The 9679-nt window shown below is 38.3% G+C and overlaps 1 long non-coding RNA gene across 1 annotated transcript; it reads left to right on the forward strand.

Annotated features, from left to right (window-relative positions):
* Window positions 1-429: 429 nt before the first annotated feature.
* Window positions 430-8035, forward strand: LOC115086225. The gene is made up of 5 exons (XR_003855172.1): window positions 430-580; window positions 2633-2692; window positions 5633-5735; window positions 7206-7252; window positions 7674-8035. It is a non-coding gene; the product is annotated as an uncharacterized LOC115086225 (long non-coding RNA).
* Window positions 8036-9679: the final 1644 nt, after the last annotated feature.

The raw sequence follows: 9679 nt of genomic DNA on the forward strand, positions 1-9679 counted from the left end.
CTCTAGTAAGAAGCCATACATACCCTTCAGTCCCTCGCACCTGAAAGGTCTGGATTGGATTTCTGAACACTATTTAGCCCAGCCATTTTAGAACACTTTGGGATCAGTTTGAGGAAGTCTTTGAACAGTAAGGCTGTCTAATTTTTACACTCTGGTGAGGCCTCACAACTTCACCCAAATGGAGTTTCTGTTAGAAGTGTTACCTTATTGTGTCTGGGCCACAAGCGAGAGCTTACCCCCATAAAAAGAATCCCCCCCTCCCCCAGAGACTGAGAGACAAGCATGGGATGGCATTGCTAGTCAGAGCAGCCCCTGAAAATACACATTAGTTATGTGCCCTGAAGGGAGTTGCTACTCGTTGGTCAAATTATAATAAGAAAAAAGACAGATATTTCTTTTGATCTTTCTTCTTCCTCTTCAGGCTCTAGATGGACAGGCATCTTTTTCAGTTCCTTTCAGACAATTTTTTTTTAGTGTCGGGATCCAGAGTGAAAAGAAGATGCTGAGGAATTTGTAGAGGTCAGAGATCAGACTCTCTTCCCCAGAGACGTTGGACCTGATCAACAGCAGTAAATAACCGGTAACTTCAGTAGTTATCAATCTATCTGATCGTTTATTAACTGATACTGAAGAGAGAGTTTTGTTCAAAGGAATATCCTTTGAACCCTTTACATTTCATGACCCCTTTAACGATTTATTCATCAGCTTTCCATCAAATTGTAGTTTTCACAGACAGTATCTTCTAGCTCTTCGACAACTGTTGTAAGAAATTCTTCCAATTGGACTCCTCTGTTTCCTTTGTCATTTACATGTTTAGTTATTTGGTTTTAAATGATGTGGAAGCGTTAGAAAGAGATCATAGAGCACAATACCATCATTTCCATAATAAGGCTGCATCAAAAAGGAGAGCATTAACAACCCTGAAAAAAATGATTCATCCATTGTCATTAAGCAAGCTGATAGCGGCGGATCAGTTGGTGTTTTAGACTGTACTGATTATGTGGCAGCGATAGTATGGCAGCTTCAAGATAGCAGGTGCTATAAGGTTCTTAGATTGAATCCCACTTCATCCTCACAGAATGAGATTAAGAAAATTTGTAAGGGGGCTTTATCATCTGTTTTTTGAAATCTAAAGAACATGATTTCTTAAACCCAAAATTTCCTAAAGATTCAACTATTTATATTTTACCCAAAGTTCATAAAATTTTACAAAAAACACCAGGTAGACCATTCATATCAGCGAATGATTCTTTGTTAGAAAGGTTATTTATGTATGTTGATTTTTTCATTAAACCTTTTGTTTCTCGAAACAACTTTATACATTAGAGATACCACTTATTATTTTGCAAATTATTCAAGATATAGAAGATGATTGTACTAATTACATTTTTGTATCTTTGGATGTAAATTCACTATATACTTCCATCCCACAACATGAGGCTTTATTGGTGATTAATTAATATTTATAGGTTCACCCACGATCTCATGATATTCTCACTAGCTTTATATTGCAGCTGGCAACTATTGCCTAGGCAAATTTCTTTTCATTTTTGAAGGGACTTTTTGCCAACAGATTTCAGGTACAGTGATGGGGGCTACAATGGCCCCCCTCTGTAGTGAATCTATACATGTCTCAGTTTAAGGACATTAGATTATGGAAGTGATACATAGATGATGTCTTCATGTTAGGGTTAGGGTCAGGAACAGAAATTGAGTTAAATTCGTTATTGTGCTGGTTGAATAGGTGTGATGAGCATATTCAGTTCTCAATGTCCAAAGATTATTCTTCCATGTCTTTCCTAATTCTGATGGTCAAAAAAGGCACAGAAAATGAAGTTGAAACCACACTTTTTTGAAAGCCAACAGATGGAATCAAGTTTTTTTTAACTTTTCAAGTTTTTATCCTCCACATCTCAGAGTCTCCCATTTTCTCAGTTTTTCAGAATTAAAACAAAATGTTCAAACATCAGGGAGTTTAAAGTGCAATCTCATATCTTTTTTGCAAAAAATATTAGAAAGAGGATATCCATACAAATTTTAGAAAGTGGTGCACATTTATATGATTTTTTTCAGAGATTTATTGTTAACTCCATTGTCATCCAATCAATATGATGAAGAGGCTATGAACTTTGCGGTAAGATATTCCTCTGTAGTGCCTAAAATCATGAAGATTGTTCATAAATATTGTCCATTATTACAGCTTCATTCATGCTTTAAAAATCAAAGAATCAGGACTGCATGCACTAGGTCTAAAAACGTTAAAGAATAAGTTTCTCCAGCCTCATTGCCAGCTGTGCAGAGTTTAAGTGGAGAAGTTTTGAGGGGACACTTTAAGTGTGGCACCTGTTCTATATGAGTGAATACATATCAGACTCAACGTTTTATCAGTCCTACAGACAATCAAATTTATGAATTGAAACACTTTACCATTTATTCGACAGATGATGTTGTCTATGGAGTACTCTGTGATTGTAATCTTTTATTATGTAAGTAAAACAGTAAGATAATTTAAACACGTGTATTAGAGCATAAGGGCTATATAAGAAGAACATAAAAACGAGGCCCCACTTGTTCTGCATTGCATGGATAAAAAACATGAATTTTCTTCATTATGTTTCTTTGTAATTGATAGGGTTAAATGTGACACCAGAGGAGGAGACAGAGATCATTTCTTGACACAACCTGAGCAGAAGTGGGTATTCATTTAAACACAATTCAGTCCCAAGTATTAAATTCAGCCATAGAGTGGACCTCTTTCAATGTAGGAATTAGCATAAGCAGATTGGCGGTGAATCTCAAATGATTGATCAAGTAATTTTATTTATTTATTTATTTAGCATTTTTTTTATATACCGAGGTATAGCAGAGTTGCCTTCACTCCGGTTTACATACAGAAACAACATGTTACATAGAACGATGTATGAAGATTACAATTTAAAATTAACGAAAGTAAATACAACAGGAGAATGTATAACAAGATAACACAGGATAGAACCCTGAATAGATGTACATATAACTCATGAAGCATTGAAGGGCATCTGTATCATTGTAACAGGGAGATTGAAAAATGGCAGAATATAAAGAATTTTTAAAGTCATTGAGTGCTATCTTTAAAAGATTGGCTGAGAAGCCAGGGTTTTAAGTCTTTTTTGAAGGATTTTAAGTTATCTTGATTGGTGAGGCAATGAGGAAGCGAGTTCCAGAGCTTTGCGCCGATGATGGAAAAGGCTCTGTTTCTGGTGGAGGATAATTTAGCCTGTGGAAGTGAGGGAATCACTAGATTAATTTTGCTGGCGGTTCGTGTAGTACGTTGGGAGCAATGGATGTGAATGATGTCATCAAAGGCGGAATAGTCGGCATTGTATATTGCTTTGTGGAGTATGGTGAGGACTTTGAATTCTGCTCTTTTTTCAATAGGGAGCCACTGTAATTGGTTGAGAACAGGTGTAATGTGATCAGCTTTTCTTGTATCTGTTAGAACTCTGGCTGCAGCATTCTGAAGGAGCTGCAAGGGTCTCAAGGAAGATTTTGGAAGGCCGATCAATAGGGAGTTGCAGTAATCCAAACCTGAAAAAATGAGGGCTTGAAGGACAGTTTTGAAATCATGGGGGTGGAGTAGGGGTTTTAGATGTTTTATTATTTGAGGTTTGTGAAAGCCTTCCTTTATTTTTGTGGAGATGTGTTTTTTGTAGATTAGGTCAGTGTCTAACCAAACACCCAGGTCTTTAACGCTCTCTTTGAGAAGGACGAGGGTCTTGTCAAAGTAGAAGGGTGGAATTGTTGACTCCTTGGAAACACCCAATGGTCAACAATTATAATTGTTGACCATTGGGTGTTGTTTTGAATTCATTGGAGCAATTTCAACCAGTGCGTGTCCTGGTATATATACACTGTGCATGTGGGGGATTTTCCTAAAGTTCTATTGAAAGCAAATGTTCCATTTTTAAACTGCTGACTAAACACATTGTAAGTATGCAAGTTTGGATGTAACCACTTATATTGTTATAACATTGTGCTCCTCTTATAAATATTCTGTTCAGTTGTAGCCTCAAAGTGGGTAGTTTGATGTGATCACATTAAGAGTAGATGCTCCATTGTAAAACTGCTGACCACTATAAATTGTATGTATGTAATTTTTAAGTTAAAATTTTGTGGACTATTGAAAAATTGTTATCCTCTCATAATGGTTTTATTCATTTGTAGCCCTAATGGAGTTTTGATGTGAAATGCTGGCCAACATTGGTGGTTTATTTTTATTGTGATTGGTGCTTTGACCTCAATGAGAACAATATGAGACCAAGGCCTAATGCAGTGGACTGAGCTGTACACTAGCTGAAGTTATTCTTCAAAGAATTGGAAATCTGTCCTGTGGTTTTCATTTTCTGGAAGGACAGTTTAACATTTTCCAAAAACCTGCCTTTAAATTTATTTTATTTATTTATTTTTATTTATTTATTTATTTATTTAACATTTTTTTTATATACTGGCGCTCAAAAATCTATCTAAACGGTTTACAACAGATAAAATCAATAAAACATCATAAATTATAAAACTAACATAAAATTTAACTTAAAACTTAAAACTGTCATTCTCTACATAAAATATCTAATAGTCCTAAAATATACCTAAAAACATAGCTCCTATCATGTCCTACATCACTCCAGGTTCTCCTTCAGTGTGTAATTTATTGGTCAGACTATTAAAATGTGGTCATAAGAACATAAATGTTGTCATAAGGCAAAGCTCTGGGTTATAGATAGTTTGATTTAAATGGTTTAGTAGTTAGGATTTCTGGTTCTTACTTAGGTTGCCTGGGTTCAATTCCCAGTATGAGAACCAGATAGAGTTCTTAATTTTGGTCATTGTATAAAATAACAAAATTGACATTATATTAGAATTTATTATATAATGTAAAATTTATATTGACAATAAAACATTTTTAATTATAAAGACCAGTGACTGTATAAGGTATGAATTTTATCTGCATGACTCCTTGCATATTTCTTGAAGTTTTCTCTTACAAGTCAGTAATTAGCCATACACTTTATTGTATTGATTAATATGTAAAGATTCAATTGTGTCACAGCAATTGTTTATTTAAACAGGGGATCTAGAAGATAGGGATTGACTAAAGGGTTGTATGAACCTGTAAATGAGGTGATGCTATTTTGACAGTAGATTTTGTGAGATGGTTCATTCCTCCGGTCTGATGGCTGCTTCATAGAGTCAAGGTTTTAATGGCTTCCTGAAAGCTAGGAGATAGGGAGCTTGCCTGGGTGGTAAAGAGTTCAAAAGGGTTGGGACTGATCCTGAGAAGGATTTATTCCTGGGGCTGGTAAGGTACATTTCCTTGGGGGTAGGGGAATTTTCTTAGGGATTAAATTGCCTATTGGACTGCATGCAGAATAAATCTAGTTACTGTCATTAGCCTGGGACTATGAGTGACTGTCGATTCATCCAATTAGGAAGATGAATATTCAAGGAGATAATCAGAACAGGAGATATATGAACGTAATCCAACTTGAGCCTTCCTTTAACAAAAGGTGGAAAATCAAATGCTTGTATAAATTTATAAATATATTCTATGAATGTTTTAATTCTGCTGTTTCTTTCATTGCTTTGTATGGAACAGGTTACATAAATATTTCAGAGCATATCTCAAACTACCAAGAAGACAAAGCAAGGTCAACAGTATGAAATGGCCGCAAGGTTTTGGTATACTCTCAGGGGACGTGGTAAGTTCCCAGCACAGGCTTCAGACCTTGGCTACACTTCCCAACTAGGCAGAAGGAACAATCCCCTGCAGGCAGTCAAGCCTGTAAGCTGCTAGCAGAGTGATATTCTTAGCTCGGTGGAGGGAGTAAAAGGATAAGAAGATGAGGTTCTGACTAGACAGTGTAGGCAGCTTTTCCTCCTCTTTTGTGGCGGCGCTTTTCATCTAAGTGCCACTCAATATAAGCAGCATTATCTGTTGGATCCACCCTCTTAAAAGGACAGGAGTGGGCCGGTAGTATTTGGAGCACTGCACGGTGCATTTTTAAGGGAGCAGATCCAACAGAACACTGCTGTTTAGGGTGAGTGGCATCAGAGAGAGAGGGCAACCCCATAAAGGAAGATATGTCCCATTTTACTGCAATGCTTTCCTGAGGGGGGCCTCCCACATTCCATCACATCCTTTAAAGAGACACTCCACCCCCTCACCTAGAGTCGTCCAGAAGGTAAACCCGACCTTGAAAGTAAGGAAGGTTGGCTACAGCTAGAACAGGATTTACAGTCAACGTTTTATGACTAAGAGCTGGGAGATATCCTCAGCTATATTAATACAGATTGGGTATGCCAAATTGTCCTTGTCTGCCGACATCTACCTTATTGCTATCTTACTATGTAAATGAAGCATTTTTATCTTCTTGCACTTAGTTTCTACAGATATCATACCATTAGCATGCTCCATCCACTTCCTGTATCCTGTTCCAGATATTGGTAGCATTAAGAATTTGACTGTGTCCAAGAAAATATAGCAATGTTCATACATACGGTATTGTAATGAAACTGCTAACGTGTTATGCATTTCAGAGCAGGAGAGTGGGGGCCAGCCTAAAAGAACATGTAATAGAGGGTTATTCAACTTCTTCAAGATGGACATTACTTCTCATCTGCCTTTTCCAAATGTGGGATACAAATATTTTAAGTCACCTGACTTGGCAAATAACTTTTTGCTGATAATTTTTCTTTTTTCCAACTGGAGTGAATAAAGCCCTAAATTGGTAATTGAAGACAGAGAAATAGCATGACACAGTATATTTGGAATATGTTTATTTACAAAAGACACTGACTAAAAATAAATATTACCAATGTGCCACAAAGATTTCAGCACTGGTCTTTTCTGATAGTCATATGTTAGTCTTGAAGAAACTAGATGCAATGCATATGTTACTAATGTGATACAGCGTTTGTAAATAAATTATAAGTAGCTCTTAATACAGTACAATACAAGGTCACTAATGTGATACTTGAGAAGATCATTAATGCAGTCTAAAAGTCACGTCACATTACTCTACTTTCTTGTTTCCAAAAATAAGAATCATTAATAAAGTACTATGCATAAGTGAGCCATTAAGACTGTAATCTAGATTATCACTAATATGGAAAATAACTGTAGTTTTCTAGTTGTGACAATGTGCTGTACTTTCTCTTTCCATTTACAGAAATCATTTGCAAGCTGCACCTTAGAAAACTGCTCAGATCCTTTTAGGTAAAATACTGCTCAGTCGGGAAACAGCACTAATTTAGACATAGATGCTTAAAGTGCAATAAGACGGATATCATGCAGAAAAGCCATTTTACCCTATGATAAACACCTTGCTCCAAGTGCATAACCATTTGTGGTGTCTGTCAAGATGCAGTAAATGAGGATATCGCAGCCATGATAATATTTTTACAGCAGCCTATGTAAATATGGCAATCAGCATGCAAATGAACAATAATGAGATAACTAGGAATTCTGCTGGTATGTAAAGTGTGATAGCTGGAGTGTTATTTATTAGTCAATGAATAAGAAAAAAATCACAGCACCTGGAGCATGGCATTAAGTGCAGATTACATCAAGTATACAATCATGCTTTCACATGACCTGCTTCACTAACACGGAACTTCTTATCATATTCTTCCGGCAGCAGCAGATTCAAAGTAAAGGAGAGAGAGAAAGAAGGGAAGGAGTCTAGAAGCAGCAAAGGACATGGAAAAAGAGCCTTTTCTGGGTTCCAGCCTTAGACTGCTCCTCGGATCTGACCATAGTCTTAACCTCCTGGACTTTGTCATAGCCTGGCCCATGCCCAGACTCGTTCACCCACCATCGACGCAGACCTTAAAGCTGTGCCCCTGAGGTTGCATGAATTGTGCTACAGCAAGAGGAGCACATGCTTATGATGCTTGCAACAGGTTGCTGAGGCCATGAGCTTGGTGAACGTGTCTCTGTGTTGGACCATTGCTGCATTAGCCACCCAAATGCAGGAACAAAAATTGAATTAAATGGTCTTCTGAACAGGTTTATACAACAACCCCATTAGCAACTTGCTTATTTATTTATTTAACAGTTTTATATACCGACATTCATTGGGGATAATTGGGCTACTACAGATCTTGTCCCAACACTTAGATATGATACAAACCCAATGTCTGGACCCAGTCCCAGTACCAGATCTGGTGAACCCTGCACCAGTACCCATCTGGACCATGGAATCCATGATACAGACCATGGAATCCATGATACAGGTGGGATGCAGAAGGTTCCTCATTGTTTGCAAGATGCAATTCCAGCTACAGCTAGTTGTCTTTTTCTGATCGTTTCAGGATTATGTATACCCTTTCCTTGTTGTATGGTCCTGCTCTTACCTGGGCTTCCCGCTTGTGGGAATGAGATGACTTACTTATCAGGAACTTGGATAATTTCACTCAACAGTTTTGCCTGATCTTTGACCAGACTAGGTGCATCTCATCCACTGCCACAGAGCTTCTTTGTATTCATCAAGGCACTCACTCAGGTGGCGAGTATTAGGGATGTGAATCGGGCTTCGGTCGATTGAAAATATCATCAATATTTTCAAAATTGTCAGAAATCGGGGGTTCTCTTATCATTTTGGGGGAGGGCGGGAAAAACGGCACACAAAAATAACCCCTAAACCCACCCTGACCCTTTAAAACTAATCCCTTTGCTTCCCCCACCCTCCCGACCCCTCTCAAAAAACATTTTACAGGTACCTGGTGAAGACTGCATAAAGTCTGCCTCTACTGTGAGCACAGGGACATTTTGTCAGTCAGTATCCTGAGAAACTTGAAAACTCTGTAAAAAGATGTTTAGTTGGGAGGGCAGTTTTTCACCATTTTGCTTCCTCTCCACAATTGATGGTAGCAGTGTCCTTCACCTTCAGGAAAACACTTAGTTCAAGCTGAAACTGTTAGGCTTGCCACCCGTGGGAAGGTTCTGCAAGTAGATTCACTCACCCAGTGCCAGTCTGCAGCAGAAAAATGCTGCTGCTTCTCGTGGCAGAGATGCCTCCAATCATCTTGCAGTTGTTTGCTACTGCCACTCCTGCTCCTGTTTTCTAGGCACACATCTCTCCCTCTCTTAAAGGGCCCATGGTGAGAAAAGCCCATGGCTCCCTTGGATGAATTAATCTCCTGTTGCCCTATAAAAGGGTTCTTCAGTCTCTGCATTGGGGCTTTCGCAAGGTCTCTTGTTCTCTTGTCCTGGTCTTCTGTAGTCCTTGATCTGTTCCAAGTCTCCTATGTTCTTGTCTATCTTGGGTCTGTCTTCTCCAGATTAAGTCTTCAGTCCTCTTAATTTTAGAATCTTATTCCGAGTTCCTGATTTCCTTGTTCCTGGTCTTCAGAGAGCTTGTTCCAGCCTGCGATTCATCCTGGTCTTCAGTGTCCACCTGATCTTTGGCCTTTGCCTGGCTCCTCATCCTTGAGTGGATCTCTCCCTTCAGTCTTTGCCTGGTTCCTTGTATTTGTCTGGATCATTATCTTCACTTCAGCCACAGTCTGGTTCCTTGTCATTGTCTGGATCTTGTCTTCAGTCTCTTTCTGGTTCCTTGTTTTTGCCTGGACCTCTGTTTTCAGTCTGCTATGGTCTTCAGCCTTGATCCTAGTTCCGCATCTCCCCTTGGCTCCACTTCAG

The sequence above is a fragment of the Rhinatrema bivittatum genome, chromosome 2, assembly GCF_901001135.1.
Source record: "Rhinatrema bivittatum chromosome 2, aRhiBiv1.1, whole genome shotgun sequence".
Classification (NCBI taxonomy): domain Eukaryota; kingdom Metazoa; phylum Chordata; class Amphibia; order Gymnophiona; family Rhinatrematidae; genus Rhinatrema; species Rhinatrema bivittatum.